A 17,595-nucleotide genomic window follows, 5' to 3' on the forward strand; every position below is an offset into this window, starting at 1 on the left:
AGAGTATTCAATTTTTCAAATTGATAGCATTAATTAGGGATAAAGATAAAAATTTAATTAAATTTTAACTTGAATTTAATAAAGCAAGCGGCAACTAATTTTTCTTAATTACAATGAAATAGTTAAAAAATGACTTACATATATGTATATATATTATGTTCCTTCCACTCATTATTATAAAATACTTTTGACCATCTTATAGTTATCAGAATCAATAAAGGGTAATTAAATCATTAACTTTTTTTAAAAAATAAAATAAATTTTTAATTTTAGATATATTTAAATTTAAATAAAATTTTTTTAAATTTATATTATATTATCTCTTATAATTAATAAGTTTAAATAGAAATAACATTAAAAATATAATTAAAAAATTATTCTAAAAAGCGTCCTTTAATAGAAATCAAAGCGCGGGCGTGTCTGGCAGGATGGCTAAAAAATTGGGATCACTATCAGCAGTGTGTGGAGCTTAAGTCAAGAAGATAAAAGGAGCGGCTGGCCCTTTCGGCCCATGGGAACAGCTCTCTCCAAATTATAATATTAGGTATTAATAACTAATCTTGTGATTTTAAATTATGAGATATTTATTTTTTAAAATTTTCATCCCAAAATACTCCCTTCATTTTTATTTGTAAGAAAAATTATAACTTTCTACTTATTTTTTTATATACGTAAAATCACCTATCTCAATAAGCATTTATTATATATTTTCTAAATCATCCCTCATAATTTACATTAATGAGAAATAATTAATGCATGCTTATGTTGATTAATATAGAGTATTTTAATTTAATTTTTTATTTTCAGACGTAATTATTATGATTAACTAATTTTCTTAAACTGTGTGATATAATTTTTCTTTTATATATAAAAACAGCAGGAGTATAAAACATTTCGAGCAGATTAAAATTTCATTAAATGCACCAATTCAAACATTACCCTTTCTCTTTCTATAGTCAATTTTTTGTCTTTTTTCTTTGTAATATATTAAATGATGGGTATTTTTAAAATTTTATATTTTTATTTTGGAAAGATAAGGGTGATAAGTCTATTTAATGAGGTTTATTGGTATGTAAGATTTTGTCTAAAATATCTTATAATTTGAGACGGAGGGAGTAGTTTATAATTCTAAAAAAAAAATTAGGTGAAACTTAAATCTTTTAAAAAATCTTATATTTTTTAATTATAATCTCATTAAATATCCTATATACAAGTGCCATAATCATAACAGTTGAAATTTCAAGGCATCATTTTTTCAAAAAAGAATAATAAATAAAGTAAGTGTATAGTTGAAAAAGTAATTATAAAAACTATATAATGTACTATATTTTGAACTAACTAAAGCTTCTAAAAGATGTATATATTATGATTTGGAGATAATATTTTTTGTTAAACATCTTTATTGTTTCCTCTGTACTACAATATAAAATGTTTTTTAGAAGGTTCTGTTTAATTTAAAATATAAGACATTAGGTAAATTACACCCACACACACATACACACATACAAAATTATATCCTTACTTTATTATATTCCAATCAAGTAATTAATGATAATATTTTAAATAAGTCAAACGTTATATTTATTTCACTTAAGGATACAATTAAAAAAATATAAAAAATTTAGAAAATCAAAATTTTGACTAATTTTTTTAGAAATATAAATTAGTTAATAATTGTGATCTTGAAGTAATATCAAATGCCTTTGCTTAACTTTTTCTTCTTGTTAATCAAGTAATATTTCTTTTTTACTACCATGTCGATCAATCTACCCTAGTAAACATGATTTGTCTCCGCTTCATCTATATCAACTCAATTTTTTTTTTAAAATACGCAAGGGTACATTAATCCAACAAAGGATACAAAAGTAATCAGTTCACATCATATGACCTAATCTTTTCATCATCTACCATTTCTCAACAAAAATGTGGTTGCTAATCAAACGTACAGAAACTCTTCACAAAGTCTAAAGCATGTACAAAAAATTGCCTCTATATACATGAAATTTAAAGACACTATAAAATGATTTAAACAATCTTTGGTCATCTCAATAATGTCTCTAAAAGGATGTTGGCTCACATAAGACCTAGTAAGATGATTAATTGCTTCAGCACAATCAATGAACACTTGAATCCTTTGCAAATTCAAGTGGCAGCATATATTAAAACCGGGAATATATACCAATTATATCAATAATGGCAAGAGGATAATGACCAACATTAGAGGAGAAACCAGCAACCCATGCATTCAGCATCTACATTTTGAATCACACCACATTTAGAGATGCCATTGCTTGTAGGAACCATCATTGTCTAGATGAAGATCATTACCTTTAAGCCTATACCATTGATGATGAGATCTCCTAGAAGGCTAAGACTAAGTGACAGAAACATTTAGTAAACACCAATTAATCTTAGCTTTTGTTAAAAAATTGCCTCTTTTGAACAAACTCCCTCAGTAGCCTCTTCATTAAATAAATTTATACATTTAGTTCACTTGATATCCTAGCAAATGTAACCGAAGAGAATGTCTCACTATACTTGCTTTCCAAACTCTTGTTTAGGTTGTTGTTTCAGGTTCCACAAGATCCCATCTTCATCATTTAGAGATTTGGATTTGCCCTAAAGTTCATGTTTTGTAACATCCTAAGAAAATTAACCTTGATTATGTTAAGGTAAATGAGAGTAATTAAGTAAATTAATGTCGCATGTGGTCAGAGAGGTTTAATGAGTGTTTTGGTTATGATTTTAACCTTAGGATAGAGTTCAAAGTAGAATAGGGACATTTAGACTTTGAAATGGGAGAAAAACAAGGAGAAATAACTTTGTACACAAGACGCCATGGTGCATAAGTCACCAAAACGTGAAGTATGTGTCACTGTGCCATATGCCACGGCATGTGTGTTAGGCGCTGCAGTGCATGGATAGAAAATTTGACTTATCAAACACAAGTCTAACACATAAGAGGAGGGAAATAGAAGAGTTTGAATGAGAAGGAGAAGAGAATAAAGAGAGCCCTGCTAGGGCTTAGGATTTTGAAGCATTAGGAGTATTTTAAAGCTTCTTAACACTAAAGGTAAGGTTTTTAAGCTCCTTCCCTCTTCCACTTCCGTTTTTCTTAAGTTGAGAAGTTAGGATTTCCTAAAGAAGATGATTTTTGATCCATAAAGGCTATGGGTCTGAATTCATTAACCTAAATAGAGTTAATAATACTTGCTTAAGGTATTTAAACCCTTTCAAGAGCAATAAATGCATTTTGGTAGTTATGAGTTAATAAATGCCTATAAATTAGTAGTCATGGAGGTTGTTAGAAGTGGTTAATGGCTATTAATGATGGTTGGATGATTTATTGGAGCTAATGTGAGTTAAAAAAGTTAATAAACCTTATCAGTAATCTTATAGATGAGGAATTAGAGTTTTGAGAGTTTTAAAAGTGTTTAATGTGATGTTAGGAGTTATGCTAATGAGGATATCAATTATTATTGATGTGATCAAATAAAGATTAATCAAAATTTTGGCACCATTCAAGCTTTGTAAAGCTTTGAAAGTGTGTATTTGAGTGGTAAACGTTTAACCTCTCAAAAGTTTGAAGTTATTGGAGAAATCTCTCTTATATTCTTGTGCGTTAATTAGTTACTTTAGTTTATAAACCATAATTAAAACTTATAAAATTACTTACAATGCAAGTGTGACATAATACAAATGTGAAACACACATGTAGTATGATTTATGATTGGTTAAATTAACTAATTATATGTGTGAAGTGTGTAATATAATAATTAGTTGGCAAATGATGTGGATAAATAACTAAATTTATGAGTAATTTGGTAAATAAAATGATTAGTGGAGTTCCATGATAAGTGGTCATGTGAAGATTTTGTGATGTGTTTTGAAATGGTGTGTGGTCATGTGGAGATTGTGTGATGTGTTTTGAAATTGTGTGTGCACGCGCGCGCGTGTGTTGAATATTGGGAGAAACATGATTATGTGTGAATAAATGGCGATGAGTTCAATGATCAATTGTGATGTGAGATTGTGATTAACATGAGATGGTATGAGTACTATGATTTCTTTTGGCATGCCTACATTGTAGAAATATATGCATGTTATTAAATATTACATTTGTGCAATGCATGATCATGTAAGGAAAGAGTTTGCTTAAAAAAGGAGTAAAGAGTTTAAAATCCATATGGTAAAGCTGCTACTGGAGCTCCATGGTTTGCTCGGATATAATTAGATTTATTGTCCCTATAAAATCTCTATATACTAAACATTATTTAAACTAAAGTCTAAGATAATCAGGGAGTTAACCCATAAAGAAATTACCAAGTTTTGTAATTTAAGAAAATGAGATTTCAAGTTTTCATAGTAAAAAATAGTTTGGAAACCATTTATTGACTTCTAATTATAGTAAAATGATGTTATAGAAGTATAAGATACCTTAAAAGAGTGAAAGGAGTTCAAAACAGTTAAAAAATCTCAAGGTTTTGAAAATAAAGTAGTGCGTTGCAGCTTACGCATGATGTGCTGCAACATGCCACTCTCTATGCCATATGCCGTGGTGCAGGCGCCATGAAATATTCTTCCTCATAATTATGATTAACTTTATAAAATAAGATAATTAAAGGATTAACCCCTAAATAGATTACCAAGCTTGTTATTTTGAAATAATGGGATCTCAAGTTCTTATAGTTAAAAATAAGTCAAAACCATACATTTGACTTTTAATCAAAGTAAAATAATGTTATAAAAGCATGAGATACTTTAGAAGAGTAAAAGGAGCTTAAAACAGTTGAAAAAAAATCTCAAGTTGTTGAAAACAACCACAACTTGTCAGTCTCTTTGCGACGCACCGCAACATGTTGCACGCTCATGACAACAGAATCTGAGCAACTTTTAATGTATCCTATTTCTCCATCCGACATCTGAATAAGATAATATATGTAACATTTAAAAAATATTAACCCTGATTTATTAACCTAGTGAGGGTAGTTAGTGAGTTAATGAGGTGTGTGGTCAGAGGAGCTTAACTTGGCATAAGTTATTATGATTTCAGCCCTAACAGTGGGTCCGGATTGATGGCGGGCTACCTAGGCAAGGAAAGAGGATGAAAAAGTGAAGAGTTGTGTTTTATACTATATGTCGCGGCACGTGGTTAGTTTGCCGCAGCACATAAAGGCAATTCAAACATAACGGGCTCCTCTGTACCATGCATTGCTGAGGAGGGTGCGGTACATGACAAAAAATCAAATAAATCAGCTCGTGAGCTGCGTGAAAACAGAAGAGAGAAAGAGGAGGAAAAATGAAGAGCTTGGTTTTGGCTCTACTAGGGCACAATATTTGGTCCTGTTGTTGATAGATTGGAGCTTCTAAACACTCAAGTTAAGATCATGGTGCATTCTTCTTCCTTTCTCTCCCTCATTTATGATTGTTCATGGTAGGGTTTGAGTTAGGAGATGGATTTTGGGTCTATAAGAGTGTGGGTCCAATTCCATTGGTTAAAATGAGATTAATGTGAGTGATTTAATGTATTGAAATACCACATTGACAATTTTAGAAGTGGTTGGTCCATTGGAGCATTAAATGTTTGAAAATTGGTATTTATGAGGTAGTTGGGAGAGGTTAATTTGTATTAATAATGGTTTGAGGTGTTATTAATGATAATGTGCATTAATGGAATCTAATGAGCCTATTGGGTATGAATGGGTAGTGATTATGAGTTGGTAAAATAGTATATGAGGAGTTTTATATTGATAAAGCTTAAAGAGCTAGATGATGATGATATCCTTGTGATTTAGTTGTAGAGAGGTTTGTCTTGGCACCTTTCGAACTTGTTGAAGCTTTGGGAAGTTGATATAGTGAGGGGTAAAACTTTAACTTTTTAAAGGTTTGAGGTAATTGGGGGAAACTTAATTTTTATAGTTGTATGTTAATTGTGTTGTAAAATGTGATTTATGGTTAATTTGATGATGCATGTTGGCAAGTTCGTGATTGTAAAATGTTTTCTTTTAAAAGGAAAACTTGATTTCTACCACCCTTGATGTTTTATGAAATTAATTATGATTTATGAATAGAGGTGGAGAATTGCGATGAAATATGTGTTAAAGTGTAGAGCATTTGTGTCATGTGAATTCATGTGTTAAGAAAAGATTGCTAAATGCATATTATGTGTGAAATGTGCATAGCATGATTATCGGCAGGAGTTTGCTTAGAGAGAGGAGTAGATTGGTTGAAATTCATACGGTATTGGCAATGACCGTTGGAATCGAGAACTAGCCTTGGCATCGACCATTAGAATTGGGAGGTAGTCCTTGTTCCATGGTTGATTCGGGACTATCTCACTTGTTCTAGGAGGGACTCAAACCTAACTAGTCTCTACCGTTTTATGAGGAGGCTAGATTAGGGGTACGACACCCCATGATTATTAGTATTAGGAGAAACCAAATTACATAAGTAAGTGAGTTAAACCTGGCTCGGTAGCTCCTCACAAGTGAAAGGTTGGGTTAGTCCGTGAAGGACGTAGCCATATGATAGCCATCAGTTTTGTGTCAGAGGTAATAGGAGGATATAAAGTTGGCATATGATCATGTATATAAGTTCGGCCACATGGTTGTTAGTTTTATGGTCCGACACATGTTAAGGGCGCATGGTTGTTATTTTGTGACCCTGAGTTATGTTTTCAAAAATAACATGATATGGTGTTTTGTAGCAAGCCTAGTCACATGATTGTTAGTTTTGTGAACCGTGGCCTAATGCTATGTGATATATGAATTTATGTGCCTAATTACATCTATTTATAATTAATATATAACTGTAAGGTTTAAGTGAAACTTGATTATTGAGTAGTTGTACTCACCTCTCAATTCTGACTATTTTCAGGACCTAGCTTATCAGATTCAAGTTAGGAAAAATATATTGAGGCTTAAGATTGGTGGAGTAAATCCTCAATATGCCTCTCTTTTGCTATTTACATGTATATTTGTTAATATAATTGCCAACTATAATTAATTGTCATAATTGGTGTACTACTTGTATGATTTTGTGTTTAACTAGTGTATTTTGTGCCTTGGGTTAGTGAGTTTTTGTTGTGAACCCGTGGATAGGGCCAAAATACTTGTGCAAGTAGGAACATATGTATTTTTAAGAAATATGAATGAAATGGGTGATTTTGTGCAACTTTCCTCCCCCTCTATGTTTTGTGAAAATTGGGGTTGAGTGGTATTTCATGAAATAAGTGTGTTTGATTGTGTGTGGTGTGTTGCACAAGTCTGCAAGAGTCCATTGAGTGTGGTCGAAGGATTGGTATAGGCTATTGGCACATGTGGTTGAGTTGGGATACCCCATTTGAGAAATTTTGTAAAAATATGTCAAAATGATTTTTGATGTCCAACTTTTGATAAAAAAATGAATTTGAGTGTGAAACCGGTGCCATTAGTTAGAGCTAGGAGAAAACTTCATGTAGACACCGAAACCACCTCAATCGGATGTCGGATAGATATTTGGAACACGTCAAAAGTTTGCTCCCTGTGTTGTCAAATGACAGCATTAATTTGTTAAATTTCATGCAATGGACCGTAGTATATGGCATAGAGAAGACATGTCGTGCCGCACGAGCCGTAAGCCATGGCGCACGTGTCATTTTCTGCACAGAAATGATTTTTGAGTTTTAAAACTCATTATTTAGGTCCCAATTAATTTTTAAGCTTCCGCTTTATTTTCAAACTCTAATTTGGAGTCCTTAAATTATGTTTGGGATTTAAAATGATAAATTGGGATTCCTTTAAAATAATTTTTGTGAAATCCTCTTTAACACTTCGGCTAACTATGTTTTAGAGTTAATTTATGGTTTAACCTTAGGGAGGTTACAATATAGGCGTCTATAAAAAGCTCTTTATGTAGACTAGTTAATGGTATGAGTTTCACTTTTAACACAAGTCATACCAGGAAGTTGGACACCTAAACATAATTTCACCACTTTTCTCAACTTTTACAACAAAATAGGTGTCCAAAACTCTAAATAAGTTCCTAAAGACATTATTAATACCTAGAATATATTTATTAAACTTATGATTACTTATACAACACACCACAAGCAACATATACCATTATATTACAATTTCACTTCTCAACCCCTTTTAGTACCAAAAACAGAAAGGAGAGGTTTTACTATTGCATTTTAAAATAGTATTCACCATTGTAATTAAATGAACATTTATATACTTGTACTAGTATTTTACCCCTATCAACTTTATAATTTAGCATAAACAACATTTGAGGGCCTAAAATACCAACTAGACATCATAGACAATTAAATAACACAAGTGTAATCAAAATACATTCTAATTGGCAATATTAAGTCTATTATACAAAATAAATAAATATTAGAGGTATTATAGTAGGAATACCTAGATTCCTAGCCTTTGGAGCTTTTTCCCTCTCTGTATTTGAGCTAGAGCCTATAAAATATTAAAGAAAAGGGATGAGTTTAGTTACTCAGTAACCAAGATAAATCTACCCTATGCAGTTATATATAAATTGAAATAAACACATGAGTATGAAATAAATTTTCTTAAAACACGCACTAACACATGGTTCACAACTTATCATTTCTTAGTTAATTCATTTTCATCTCAAGCACAAGGTACATTGTCACAAGACATGCAAACATGTTGTAATATCCTTCTCTTTTTGAACCATGATTAACTCCAAACCTCAAGTAATAAAGAGATTGGATTAAGATAATTAACATAAGACCAAGTTACAAATGGTGGAAAAGTTAGGATCCCAAGTTTACAAAACTAAAACCATTTTTAAAGTCTTTAAAATAGATAAATCATAATTCACATATATACAAAAGCATGTGATTATTTCAAACATGAGTGCATTTGGTAAAAAATCAGGAAAACAAAGTGATTTTGCAAAAAATGGGACATGCACTGTAGCATGTTTGCCTTTATGCCATGTGTCAAAGCTCATAGCACCATGCACTGTGGTGCATTTGCACGATCTTTGACAGTAAATTTTGCTATCATTTTGGTAGCTTTTAGGGTAACTTTCGTTGCGCCCCAATCATCCGTCCGACATTCGATTGATGCAAACTAGATGTATACAAAAAGGTCTTTTCAAGCTCTAATTAATGGCTTTAGTTTCATAACCAAATTATTTCACAACCAAAATTTGTGCACTCTTTTTAAAACTTGCACTTTTTTAATAATTTTCGCAAAACTAAATGTCCAATTCATTTATAAAAGCCAATAGCCATTGATATCAATTAGATCACATGCAAAACATCAAAACTAACTCATGCAATGCACCATATCACATTAAACACTTATAGATTACATTTTCACTACTCAACCCTTTAATCTCAAAAACATACAAGGGGGAGTTTAAATCATTTTTCATCAAATATTTCAAAATTAACATATATCATGCCCAACTCTTACTTATATTAGTATTTTGACCCTATAATATATATCATACTTCACAAACTCACTCCTTAGGAACCAAAATACACTTACAATCCAGAAATGCATAATGCAAGTAAGAACAAAAAAATGGACTAATCCTAGTTGGTGATTTAAATTGTAAAATATACATAAAGGTTCAAAATAAAGAGGCCTACTAAATAGGATCACAGTCTTAAGCCACTTATTGCTTTCCTCTATCCGATCCTCTTGAGCTATTCCCTATAGTATTGAAGATAATAGTGTGAGTACAACCACTCAATAACCAAGATCCAACTAACTTATACTAATATATGTTAATTAATTTAAATGAAAGTGAAAAATTAATAAGTAATTACAAAGTATGGACATTTTCAAGAGCTTAACTCAAACTTCTCATCATCTTCAAAACATATATATGAGATTATGATAAAAATCAATTCGTAGACATGTCTCAAGAACAAATATCCACATATTCATTTGCAATGATTCATATTCACAGAATGTCAAACAAATTAATGCCCTTACATAATCAATAAGGTTTTTGAGCGTATCGATTCACTAGGGTCATAATATATCAACTATGTGCCCTTTTTCACTCTATGCATGATCACACCTCTCTTATATTTTCTGACATGAAACTGTAGGCTATAACACGATGGATAGTCTATAATCCATAACTTCTCTAGTCTAAATACTTTTGAGGGGATTATTCGGCTAAGGCTTACCCAACTCACTTGTGAAACACGATTTTTTTCATTTCTCACATTATGGGGTGTCATACTCCCTAAACTAGCTTCCTCATTGAACTAATTGATAGCTAACTAGATTCGAGTCCCTTGTGGAATCAGTGAGACAGTCCCTCATTGAATAAGTGAGATAATATGAATACAATCAATCCGAGCAAGCCATCATATGGATGGGAGTCCTACTATATAGATTTTATTTTATACTCCTCTTTTTAGGCGAACTCTCGCCTTTCAAGATCATGCAATGCATAAATATGCACTATTACAAGAAAGCATTTACTTATTATTGTACTTAGTCACAATCAGAGCAATCATATAATACATATTCAATCAATTCATTAAACTCCACTTATCTATTTAATTGAACTTCTCATTCATAATTTCATTGAACTCATCAACCTCATGTTTTCATTGAACTTCACAATTTTGATTTCATTGAACTTCAATCTAATCATTTAGCTCACAATTCACATTGTTATACTTCCAATTAAATAAGTCATTGAACTCCTTAATTTCAAAATCATTGACTACATTAAGTCACCACTTCATAGTGGGCTCTTTAAGCAAAACAAGCCACATTTGCATTTTTAGTCAATTTCACACAATTCAATTATCAATATCAATCAATAAATTAATTAACACATAAAAATACAAGATAGAATTCCCCCGATTACCTCAAACCTTAGGGAGGTCAAAGGTTTCACCCCTTAAATACTTACTCCCAAAGCTTTCAAGAAGCTAGAAGGTACCAATGATAGTCACTTTACAAGCATTTACAATGCAATCCATCAATATCCACATTTGGGTTAATTTTCACTACGAATTCCGTACTTCTTAATGCTTAAGATTCATTCTTGACTCATATAAAGGTATCCATAAGGTTTCTTATCTTCCTTTAACACTCATTAGCATCATTAATCTCTTTAATGGTCATTAATGGGACGACATTATTACCAACCAACACATTTATGAGGATTTTTTGATATTTAATATCCTTCAACTATCAACCATCATATATTCATAAATACTAAGCTTATTTAGTTCAATCTACTTCCATTAACTCTATTTAAGTCAATGGGTTTGGGCCTATAGCCTTTGTAGACCAAAATCACTATTATCAATCAAACCCTAACTTCTACTATTAAGAAAATGGAACAAGAGAGAAAGATTTAAGTGTATGAAACTTACCTTTAATAATTTTATCTATTCCTCTTCCTAGGCGAACTCTCACCTATTGATTATGTTATGTCTAATGCTCACTTATTTTTATAATTTCATTTACTCATTATTAGCATGTTGGGTTCAAGATAATACACTATCTAAGTAAGCACCAATCATTAGTTTCACATTTATCACATATATCAATCATTTTCAACCTTAACACATTCATCTTTAACATACTCATTCTTAGACTACATTATAACTTGAAATTCATTTCAAAATCACTTTGGTTTCTTTAGTTCAAATCAAGCAATTATACTATCACAGGTTTCATAACATGTGTATCCATATACAAATCACAATTATACATGCAAAAACACACATTTTATATTACAATGAAATTAATAAACAACTACCCAAGATAGGGTTTCTCTAATTACCTCAAACCTTTGAAGGGTCAAAGGCTTACCCCTCAATATTTAAGCTTCCAAGCTTGATTTCTTAAGCCAAAATGGTGCCCAAATGCTCAATCTACAATTAGTTAAATTCTCAACAATGAGCAATACGCCATGGCGCAGCTTGGACTAGCTGCGGCGTATGGCTCTGAATCACAGCACTTGTTTTGTTTTTCAATAGTTTTTAACCTTTTTTACTCCTCTGAGGCATCCCATGCTTCTGAAAACTTATTTTTACTCTGATATGTAAGATTTTAATTGATTTTAACTTGTTTCTATTTAGAAAACTTAGGATCTCTTACTTTAGATTAAACCTTAGTAGTCATCTTTTGAGCTAATCCTCTGATTACATGAGTTTCTTTTATTAGTTGTGTTTAGTGGAGCGAGAACGTTACAATGTTGATGTTACTAATTCAAGCTTATCAAACATATTCATATTCTACTTTAAATCATTAAAGCATCGTGATTGCATCCCAAGAGGGTGTCTATGGTAAGTTCATACATGTATTATGAGTCTATAGCTCTAGGTTGACTACATGACCATTGACAATGTGAATTTTAATCTAGTTCCATTTTGGGTGCAATTTCATAATCTTCCTTATGTTGCTTTGTGTTTGGAAAATGCTATCCAAATGCGTGGCCTAAGTGGGTTAGGTGGTTTGGATTGAGCATCTAATATCTAATGGCAATATTCTTCATAGTTTTTTTTTGAGTTTGAATATTGATTAATATTAGTAAGCCCCTCTTTCCCATCTTATGGTCCATTTAACCTAACATATTAGAATTTTATGTAGCAATTAAATATGAAAGACTCTAAAGTTTTTGTTTTACTTGTGGTATAATATGACATGATAGTCATTTTTATAGAAATCAATTATATGTAGTGATGATGAGAGGAAATATGGACATAGTTCTTGGGTCTTTACTGCGGTAGTCACATTAATCAATGCTAATCTAGTTTATTTCAAGTAAGGATGGATGGAGGAAGATAGTACACATGAAAATCAAAAGGTCGATAAGTGCATGGAAGATAAAGGAAAAAACTTTTATTCTGATGATCATACTCATTCACCAACAACTAGTTTGCGGAGGGGTTATGAGGTTCAATGGGTTATGTCACAGGAGTCTGTTGATAGAAGAGAACAAATTGTAACATCCTAGAGAACCTTATTGACTAAGCTTTATTAGGATAATTAAGTATATTGATGTGGTGTGTGGCCAGAGGGGTCTAACGAGTGTGTTTGATTGTGATTTTAGTTTAAAATTTGGAACCAAAGTGAATTTGGGTTACTTGCGTGTGAAAAGGGAGAAAATATGAAGAGAGTGATTTTGTGCCATTTGTTGTGGCACAGTACTCATTTGCAGTAGTGCATGTCTGTTGATTAGCAAATGATAGACCTCTTTATGCCATGCACTGTGGTGCATGGTTAAATTTTCTAATAAGTAGCTCCATGTCTGTTTGAAAAATTAGAAGAGAGGAAAAGGAGAAACAAAGATAACACATTTTGATTTGTTAGGGCACAAGTTAGATGATCATTGGGGTTATGTTGGATCTAAAGAACAACCAAGGTAAGTGTATTTAGCTTCCTCCTCTCTTCCTCTTCCATTTTCTTAAGGATCTGAGTTAAGGTTTGAATCGAGAGAGTGATTTTCAATCCATATGAGCTATGGGTCTGAACTTATTAATTTAGATAGAGTTAATATAAGTTGTTTAGATAATTTAAACCTAGTATTAATGGTTTTATAGGTCCTTGGTTGGTAAGGGCCAATAATATATGAATTTTACAATAATAATGGTGGTTGGGAGTGTTAAATAACCATTAATGATGGTTTGAAAGCTCATTAATCGTAATGTGAGATGAGAAGTCTAATAGATTGAATAAGTATATTGAAAAATGGAAAATTGTACCCATGTGTGACTTTGAAGGATGGGTTAATGTGGGAAATTGCTTAAATAGGGATATTAATTATTTTTCCTTATGATGGAATTGTAGACTAATCAATTTGGCACCATTCAAGCCATTTGGAAAGCTTTGAAAGTTTAGGTGTTGAGGGGTAAACCTTCTCCTCTCAAAGGTTTGAGGTAACTAGGGAAAAATTTAGTTTTGTATAATTGCTTGTTAATTAATTATAACTGTTGAAATTTATTAGATGTTTGTAAACTTGTTGATACAAATTTTGGTATGACTAACTGATTGGATGAAAAGTGTGAAACATGAAAATGATAAGTATATTAAGCATGTATATTTGAGATTTGAGTGAGCATGTAAATATATATATATATATATATTTGAAAATGAGCAATGAGATGTGTGGCTTGATAGAGATGATTATGATGAGAATGATATGATGTGATAGTTGTTGATAGTGTTGCATAATATGTGTCCATATATGTAAAGCATGATCATTATGGCAGGAGCTTGCTTATAGGGAGAGGAGTAGATGTGTTAAATTCACATGGTAATGGTAGCTTATTGTTAGAATCAGAAGCTAGTTTAGGCATCGATTGTTAGAATCAGAAGATGGCCATTATCCTATGATTGATTAGGGATTGTCCTAATTATTCTATGAAGGACTTGAATCTAACTAGTCTCCACCAGTTTATGAGGAGGCTAGATTATGGTTACGACACCCTATGGTTATTAGTATTGAGAAAAACTGTGGGTCAAAAATGAGGTAGCCTTGGCCAGGTAGCTCCTCACGAGTGGAAGGCTAGATTAGTCTAGTTCATAGACATAGCCATTAAATAGCCATTAGTTTTATGTCGAAGGTAATAGGAGGGTATAAGGTCAGCATTGTATTTTATATTTTCAACCATATGGTTGTTATTATTATGGTCCAGTATGATTAATAGGGCGTATGGTTGTTATTATTGCGACCTTGTATGTGTTTCATTAAATTTATGTGAAATGATATATGTTTGTATCATTACATTATGTGAAATGATATATTTTGAGCCTGACCACAAGGTTGTCAGTAGTATAGTTGAAACAACCTGTGAATTTTGTGCCTTAAACATTTGCAAAAAGAATTATATTGCTATTTGCATCTTAAAATTAATTGATATGCAATTGTAATTATTAGATTAAACTTGATTATTGAGTGGTTATATTTACCCCCCATTCTTCAATATGATAAGGACTAGCTCAACGGACTAGGACCGAGGAAAATGACTGGAGGCTTAGGATTTAGAGTAAATCCTACTAATAAGCCTCTTAGCTTATTTATGTGTATCTTGAATTGTTATTGCCAACTAGGACCACATGTAATTGTTTTGACTACTTGCATTACTATTGAAAATGATTGAATATGTATTTTATACCTTGGGTTGTCCATGATTGGGTTGTAAAGTTTATATAGGGTCAAAATACTAGTACAAGTAGGAAATTGTGTAATTAGTTGAGGTTGATGATTGTATGTGAAATTATGCAAAGTTATCTCCCCCTAATGATTTTGTTAATTAATGGGTTGAGTGTTGAAATTATGATTTATGTGTATTTATTTGGCCGTGGTATATTGCACAAGTCCTGTATGGTCCATTGAATATGGTCTAAGGGTGGTGTATGCTTTTAACACTTGAGTTATGATATGGGAACCCTAATTGTGTGTTTATGTGAAAAAGAAGTGAGTTTTATAAAGGGTGTTCAACTTTTAATAGAAAGATAATTTGATCGTGCAATCAATGTCATTAATTAGAGTTAGGAGAAAGCTCTTTGTAAACACCTAGAGGACCTCAATTGAATGTCGGACAGAAAAATAGGGCATGTTGAAAGTTTTCCCCATAAGCTATCTTGTGACAACAAAATGCTATCAAATTTCATACAATACGCAGAGCGCGTAGCACCTCCACCGTGACACATGACACAAAGGCAATAAGCCATGACATATCTGCAGTATGCCGTGGCATATGTGCTGCTTTAGCTAAAAATGATATTTTTTTCAACCTTTTTGCAAATGCTATAAGGTATTTTAGATTCCCGTGCTTATGCATAGTGATTTTACTCTAATTATTGATAAATATATGTTTAGAAGTATTTTATATTGAGAAAACTTGGGGTCCTAAATGTTAAAGTTTTATTAATTTGGAAACCCTTTGGGGTTATCTTGATTTTGAGGATTTAGTGTGGATTAGTAAGGGTAATTTTACTGGTCTTACTCAAAATTTTACACAAACGTTATATTTTCTAACTTTAGGCCTTACTATGAATAAGCCTAGCTCCTATAAGTTTTATCTAAACTTAACCATTAGCCTTAATATTCAAATTAATAACAGGCCTATTCTTTTCCTCCAACTCTAGGCTTTGATGAAGTGTTAACACTTTGTTGTAGAGTTAAAATCCTATGAAACTCATTTAAAGAAGCCTCTTCATGAATTGAAATTCCATCTCAGTTTAAAGCCCTTGTTCCTTACATTTCAATCTCTAGATTGAGGTCTCCCTAAAACTGAAGCATGATAGGGCTATTGAAAACACTAGTTTTTTTATAATTTTTTCCAAAGTCTCTTGCCATCCATATTGACTTGGTGGCCCAGGCTCATCATTTTTTATTAGTATGTCTTTGTTTTCAAGATAAAACCCTGGTCATTTCAATATGAGATTAATTAGGCCTTACACCTTAATTTCAAGGAATTATGAAAAAGACTTGGTACATTAAAGATCCCTTTACTTGTTTGGCCCCACAATTCATTTTCTACACTAAAAGATATAGTAAGGAATTGATTTTCTAGACTAAGAAAGTGTTTCCTAATAATAAAAAGGAGATAGAGTGTATTCTTTGAAAGATTTAAAAGCTAAAAGAGGGAATTTTTACTGAGGAGAGCAGAATTATTGTTTATTTCCTTGTTTCTTACCTTGAGAGATTGTGAAAGCTTGAGGAAAATTTTTACTAGCAATACTCACATGTTAATTGGGTATCAGTTAGGGATCTCAATAATCATTCCTTCCACACCACTATTAAGGTTAGGAGGTAAAGAAACTAGATTGTCAAGCTACTAAATGCATCTAGTCAATGGTTTGATTCTAAGCAAGATGTGACCCACTTGATTTTTGACTTATATCAAGAGCTTTTCAGAAAAGATCAAGTCAAAGATTTGGAGATGGTCTTATCTTACATATAGCCCTATATTACTAAAGCTCAAAATGACTGGTTAGTTTCCTAAGTTTCTAAAAAAGAACTAAAACAATTTTTTTTTCTAACTTAAAGCAACAAATGCACTTAGCGTTGATGGCTTTAAGGGCCATTTCTACTAGACTTCATGGGATGAAGTTAGTGAGTCCCTCTTTTTGCTAGTAAACAACATTTTGTTCAAGGATAAGGATCCTAGGGTTTTAAATGAGACAAATCTAGTTCTTATTCCTAAAATAGAAAAGACCTAAAATGGTAAGTCAATTTAGATTAATCTGTCTTTGTAACTTTGCTTTTAAAGTTCTATCTAAAATTCTAGCTAATTAGTTTAAAGGCATCTTAGGTAATTTTATTTCCTCAAACAACATGCCTTTGTTTTTGAAAGACTCATTCATGACTATACTACTTTGGTCCATGAAATATTTCATTATCTAAAATTAAAAAAGTTCAGCATTAACTATTTTTTCGCCTTTAAGATGGATGTGAATAAAGCCTTTGATAGACTGGAATGGTGCTTTGTGGATGTTACTTTGAAAAAAATTGCATTTATGTGAAATTTGGGTCATGTGGATTATGAAATGTGTAAAGTGTCCTACTTTTAATACTTAGGTCTTGGGAAAATTTGTTGCTTGAATTACATCAGGGGGTAAGGTAGTGTGACCC

The sequence above is a fragment of the Prosopis cineraria genome, unplaced genomic scaffold (assembly GCF_029017545.1).
Source record: "Prosopis cineraria cultivar Desert tree isolate PC_DT_omini unplaced genomic scaffold, ASM2901754v1 PC3, whole genome shotgun sequence".
NCBI classification, from domain to species: Eukaryota; Viridiplantae; Streptophyta; class Magnoliopsida; order Fabales; family Fabaceae; genus Prosopis; species Prosopis cineraria.